Consider the following 6,967-nt stretch of genomic DNA (forward strand, 5'->3'; position numbering starts at 1 on the left):
TGAAACCTTGTTTATACAGCATTAAGGTATTTTTAAGTTTTGTGTTTACCTTTATGAGAATTTTATTTAACTAAAATAATATCACAAAATGGACCTAGATTTATATCTATATTAGGTTTTAACTTTATTGCTGTTTAACTAATTATTAACATATTTTACAGCAAATTTATATTCTTGATAATGTGTTTGAAATTGATTTATTAAAAGTACGAGTAACCTATAAAAGTGATTTAGTTTTTTAATAAGAAATTATGGTATATACTAAAATGTAATATTGGTAAAAAAAAAAAATTAAAAAAATACTATAATTATACCACTTTTTTTGTTATTATTATTACATTTCAATATATTTTACTATTTTTCTCTGGTCTACTGAAGATGAAAATTGTCTTTACAGCTCAGTATCTTTGAACTTAAATGATTTTAAATGACAGTAATTTAAATGACAGTAACTTCAATAATTCTAAGATTACCGACATCAATTGAGTTATTTGAAAACATAAATTTTTACACAAGGTATGACTATTTTTGAAGTTGTTCAATCACCATATATCTAAATGTTGTTTTAATCACCAATCACAATGATAATATGGAACTTTTTCAATACATTTTCATCTTTCATTTGCTTAACAGCATTATCTAGTGTTATAAAGCAACCTATTGAATCTATCTATCCTGAAATTGGTTTTAAAAAGTGTCATTATCAAGTAATTTTTTTAAATACCCTTATAATGCCTCGTATCCAAAAATTAATATTGTCCAATAAACTTTTTGTTGTGCAATTTAGATAAAAAAAACAAAGGTGTTTTTTGTTTTAAGTCAAATCATTTTGTAACACTATTTAAAGATCTTCCAAAAAAAACGACAAAAAACGAGCTGTTGTTATGAGCAATGCAAGTTTACTTAGTATCAAAAAAATAAATGTTTTAAGTCTAATTTTCCACCTACAGATAGCAAAATAAAAAAACCAATTCAGTCAAAATTATTCTTTCCTACTGTTTCTAAGAACACTTCAGATATAGATAAGTCTGGTATTTGTAATAGAACAGTTAAAACTGAATTAATTATCTCAAAAGACGATAACAACAGTTATAAAAACATACTTAAATCTAATGTTCCACTAATGGAAAACAAACGTTGTTGACGTTAGTTTATTAAATACAAACCAGTAAGCATCTTATTCTAAGTATGATGTTTCATCATACCATCTATATGGAGAAAAATTAAAATCAGTTGCAAATGATAATGAACTGTTATCTCTAATTAGTAATGGTTGGGTTCCAGATAAATGCTTCCGATTTGCTTTAACAGGTAAAAGCAGAAAAAGACATTTTTTGCTAAAATGGTTAGATGATTTTTCTTAGCTTTGTTAATCTAAAAAGGTGCATATTTCTTCCATTTACACTATTTGGTACAAGTTTACCAAACAAACATGCGTTATGTTAATTGTTTAAAGAATTGTTCAATGTCTGGCGTAATGCTGTAAAAATTTTCAACAATCACGAGAATAATGTTGACGGATTGCACAACAAGTCCATGCATTGTTATAATATGCTCTATCTAGAGCTAAAAATAACACTTTTCCTAATAAAATTTTTCTAGATATTTAAGACTATTTTGGGTCGAAATAGTATGCCTCTACGAGGTCATAGAGGGGATAAAAAATATCATGGAGAAATCGGAGAATCTTCAAAAATTAAAAGTCTGGGTAATTTTATTGAGCTTTTAAACCTTAGATTTAATGCAGGTGATTCAATTCTAAAGGAGCATCTTCTCTCTGCCGCAAAACTTCCACGTATATTTCAAACACCATTCTAAACGTGTTAATTGACTGTTGTGGAAATGCAATTGAAGTAATTTTATTAAATGATAATAAAAAATGTAAGTACTTCTTCAACTTCTGTGCAATAATAGAACAACTTTCTATTGTCATACGTTATGTTGACTTGAAAAGTAATATTAAGGAAGTTTTTTTACGCTTTTTTGAATGCAAAACAGAAATAAGTGGTTTAACCTAGCTACCAATATTCTTGAAACTTAAAAAGAATTTGGTTTAGATATTAAAAAATGCAGAAGCCAGTCTTATGATGAAGCTGCTTCAATATCAGGTGAATACAAGGGTGTTTTATCTCTTATAAAAAATGTTAACCAAAGACATTATTTGTCCAGTTTGCCTCACTTAAACTTAGCTTAGTTGTTGGGAAAAGTTGCCAAGTCCAGCAATCTCATTAAATCTTTTTTAAAACATCTTCTTTTTCAACAAAGCTGCAAGGAGTCACTATTAGATTTGAAAGTGACTGGAACAGAAAAGATGAGGTTTTTAAAGCAAGATTAACATTAAGAAGCGGCTTAAAAGATTAGCAAGATTAACGATTAACAGACGACTTAAAAGATTGTAAATTATATGAATCAGGATAACAAGATGAAGAGAGAGAATTCCAAAATGATGTGCGAGGAAAAAAACTCGCTAATTAAGAATTTTTGAAGCACTTAGGAACAGTCACAGTAAATGGATGAGACTTAATTGAATGACGAGTAACACAAGAATAAATTTTAGTAGATGGCACTTGAGACGCTAGCTTTTTAGAGCAGTACCCATTGTAATATTAATAGAAAAGAGAAAGAAAAGCAACATTACAATGATGTAATAATGGATGTAATTACATGTTTACTGCAAGAACAGGTCCAACTATGTTTGCAAGGTATTTTTGCACCTCGTCCTAAATAGATAGGGCATCATTGGAAGATCGCTCCAGATATAGCAAGAGTATTCCATACAAGGATGGATTTGACATTTATAGAGATAAAGAATAGAATTCGGAGTAAGAACATGTCAGGCACGATAAAGAGATGCAACCTAAGCAGATTCTAAATCTGCAATGGATTTGATATAAGATTTCCAAGAAAATTAGAAGTAAGAGTTAATCCTAGAAGATGAAGGATAAATGGCTCATCAAATATAAAACCGTTCATAGAAATAGAAAGATCTAGGTTGTTGCGATAAAGATTAGCTGAAAATTAGGTTTAATTTGAACTAAAGTTCACCAGCCACTGAGAGTCCCATACTGTAGCAGAAACGAAATACTTTTTAAGCTAAAATGTCCCCTCCATGCAATAAGAGAGTGTTAGCTTCTTATCAAGCCAAGAATAAATGGTAGTATCATCAGCGAAAAATGCAACCTTAGATATGAGAACTTCTAGGAGATCATTAATTTACATTAAAAAAAGTATAGGACCAAGAATAAAAAGTTGAGGAACCTCTGAAGTTACAGGAAATAAAATAGAGAGCTGTCCATCGAGGACAACTTTTATACTACGGTTGCTAAGGAAGGATTCAATAATCTTAAAAATATTACCTGATACACCGTAGGAGGAGAGCTTATGGAGAAGACCAGTAAGCCAAACTTTATTAAAGACTTTCGAAATGTTGAGAGCGATAGTCCTAACCTCTCCACATACATTTAATGCACAATAAATCCTATCGGTTATTACCGTTAGGATTTATTGTGCATTAAATATATGTGGAGAAGTTAGGTGTTTGTTAATTTAAGACTCAAAAACCTTGCTTATGATAGGAAGACTAATGGGACGGTATTTATACGAGTCAGATTGCTTTCCAGAGTAATCTGACTCGTATAACTACTAGTCTAACTAACGACTAACTCGTCTAACTACCCGTCTAACTTTTAAGTGTCTAACGTCTGACTCGGAGAACACTTCTGCAAGACTATAACAGATATGTTGTCCGGACCACAAGCTGTAGAAGAGTCTAAGCAAGAAATCACTTAAGATAAAGAAAATAGAGTAAAATGAAGTTCAGGCAATGGATCAACCTATTGTTGACTATATCAGGTAAAACGCAATTAGTGGAATCAAGAGATGATATTGATGAGAAGTTCTTGGCAAACAATTCAGCTTTGTTTTTAGGTAAGTTAACAAAATACGAACCATGCAAGAGAGGTGGAATAACAAATTTTCCCTTATTATAGACACTGTTAAAGATTGTCCTGAAGTCTTTGGAGCTTAATTTTTGAGAGAAAGTACGAGATTTCGTGACCTTAGAATATGGGGCTTTGGCGTTAGACAAAACCATTTTACAATGGTTTCTAGCAATAGCAAACAGACGTCTGTTTTCTAGAGAATTGTTTTGCTGATAGATATGGAAGTAATGGTATCGATTGGAAATTGCAGCAGCACAATTTTCTTCAAAGATTGCGAATATGACGATATGGTGATGATGATGGTTTTTTGTGTTTTATAGTTTTCGGTACTTCAGTCATTTTTAAATTTGTTCAAGAACTTAACTCAAAGTACAGATAGTGCTTAGTACACTATTTAATAGTCCAACCATTTGGCTTAATACAATTATTAAACCCTAAGCTGCAACAAAGAGCTCCGAATCTGTTGACGGAAAACCTGACTACCAGCCGGTCTCAGATCCATAAAACTGAGTTTTAGAGCTGTACCCTCATTAGGAGATAATTGAATGAGCTGCAAAGTCATAAAAACAGAGACACAAGCAAAACCCGTGGATTGAGTCAAGAAAATCCAGCATTCAACATCTTAAACTGGAAACAATCTATTATAAATACATCTGCACCAGCCTAATAGACGATGAAGTGGTGCGAGGCTGGTCAACAGATAGAATCTGTTTACCCATCAAGTCTTTGCCTAGGAGGCCTTCTACAAGACAGTAGCCGGATACGATCAACATCTCCCTAAGATGAGTATTTTTGTGGAGACACTATCTCTAGTCTTTACTCTACTAAAAACCACAAGACTGGGGGAGTTTTAGGTCGGAGTTGGCTTCTTCTAGTCTTTGGCTATAAAACCGTATCCCACAAGGCAGCAAGAAATGAAACAGGTTGTACTGGGTTACATGTTACCAGTAACAGGATATGGTTGTAGGATAACCTGACCTTACTGACTGACCTCACTACATTAAATAACTTACAGTGGGTGCAAAAAGTATCCGACACAAAGGAAAAACTTTATTTAATTAAAGACCATTCAACAAAATAACATAAACAAACACTATTCTAATGTAATTTTACATGGGAAATACAAATATCATATCAAAGCAACAATAACATTAAATATTGACTTGATAATTGCAATTTCGTAAAAGTTAAGGTTCAAAAAGTATCCAACACATCGTAAAAAAAGAACTTGATTCGCCAATAATTTGTCATCCGTTATGTTCGAGGGAATATTCTAGAACCAGAAAACGTTGGAACATTCTAGAATGCAAAAGAACGTCATAGAATCTTTCTAACTGCAGTCATTCATTACCTGACATCTTCATTGAAAGGTGGCCTAAATTTTACGCTCTTCAACAATGCCTAAAACTGCAGAATTGTCTGAATCAACTAGAAAATATCAATTATTTAGCTGCACAGAGATGGTTTGGGATATAGAAAAATTTCATCTGTGTTAAATATCCCAATTTCAACAGTTGGCGATACTGTTCGGAGGTGGAAATTCTGGGCGTCCTACAAAAATATCTGACCGTACAGCTAGGAATTTAGTTCGAAAAGTACAGAATAATCCTCGACATTAGGACAGTTCTTCAAAAGAGAGGATTCCACTCTCGGTCACCAAGAAAAACCCCTCTCTTGGGGGAAATTCACGTTAAGAAACGCCGGAACTTTGCTGAAGAGCACTTGAGTAAACCTTCAAGCTTTTGGGATAAAATATTATGGTCATATGAGACTAAAATAGAGTTGTTTGGTCAGAACTGTGTCAATCGTGTTTGGAGACAGAAGAACTTTGCGTTTCACCCGAAGAATACCATCCCAACAGTGAAGTTTGTAGGTGGCAGCATAATCTTTTGGAGTTGTTTCTCTTCTGCAGGCCCTGGGGAATTGGAAATCATAGAAGGAAGGGTGAGCACCGAAATGTTTCGGGGCATTCTTGAGATATGTCTCGTGAAGTCAGCCGAAAAATTGAACCTTCCTTGAGGTTGGATATTCCAACAAGACAATGACCCAAAGCACACGGCTAGGGCAACTCGTGCATGGTTTCAGGAGAGGGAAATTGACTTATTGGAATGACCAAACCAATCACCTGACCTCAATCCAATTGAAAATCTGTGGCGGGAATTGAAATTGAGGGTACAGGAGATAGATCCAAGAAATCTTATCCAATTGAAAGAAATATGCAAGGAAGAGTGGGCTAAAATTCTTGTTAGCATATGTGCTAATCTTGTAAACAAGTATTCCAATCGTTTAGAGGCAGTTTTGGCTGCTAAAGGTCACATGACGAAGTATTGAGTAAATTTTTTACAATGTGTTAGATACTTTTTGAACCTTAACTTTTACAAAATTGCAATTATCAAGTCAACATTTAATGTTATTGTTGCTTTGATATGATATTTGTATTTCCCATGTAAAATTACATTAGAATAGTGTTTGTTTATGTTATTTTGTTGAATGGTCTTTAATTAAATAAAGTTTTTCCTTTGTGTCGGATACTTTTTGCACCCACTGTATATGAGATCTATGCTGCATCAAGAAAGTGATTCAAATAAAACTTTTAAAAATTTATCGGAGGATGCTTAGCAATATTGGTTGCATTACGGGAATATTCATTTAAAAGTATACAAGCCGTAAAATGCCAGATTAAAGAAATATTCTTACACTAGATAGACTTAAAATTAGCCATCCGGATTATAAAAAACAGATTATAAAAGAAGCACGAGAAGCATCGGTAGGAATAAATGTTATAGTATAATTCACTGAACGATCTTCTAGTAATCTTGTGAAAAAAGAGTGTCTTGATAAATCAGCATAGTTTGTGATAAGAAAATAAAAAAAAAAGTTTGATCAAAACATCCAGAAAATTTATGTCCCGCTAAAATACAATTAACAAAGTTTTTGAGTATATGGCTTTCTTTAGTTGTTAATTGTTTATGCTTTGCAAACCTTTAAGTAAAGTAGTTTCTAAAATTTAATTAAGTGGAAGACAA

Source organism: Hydra vulgaris, chromosome 15 (assembly GCF_038396675.1).
Source record: "Hydra vulgaris chromosome 15, alternate assembly HydraT2T_AEP".
Taxonomy (NCBI): Eukaryota; Metazoa; Cnidaria; class Hydrozoa; order Anthoathecata; family Hydridae; genus Hydra; species Hydra vulgaris.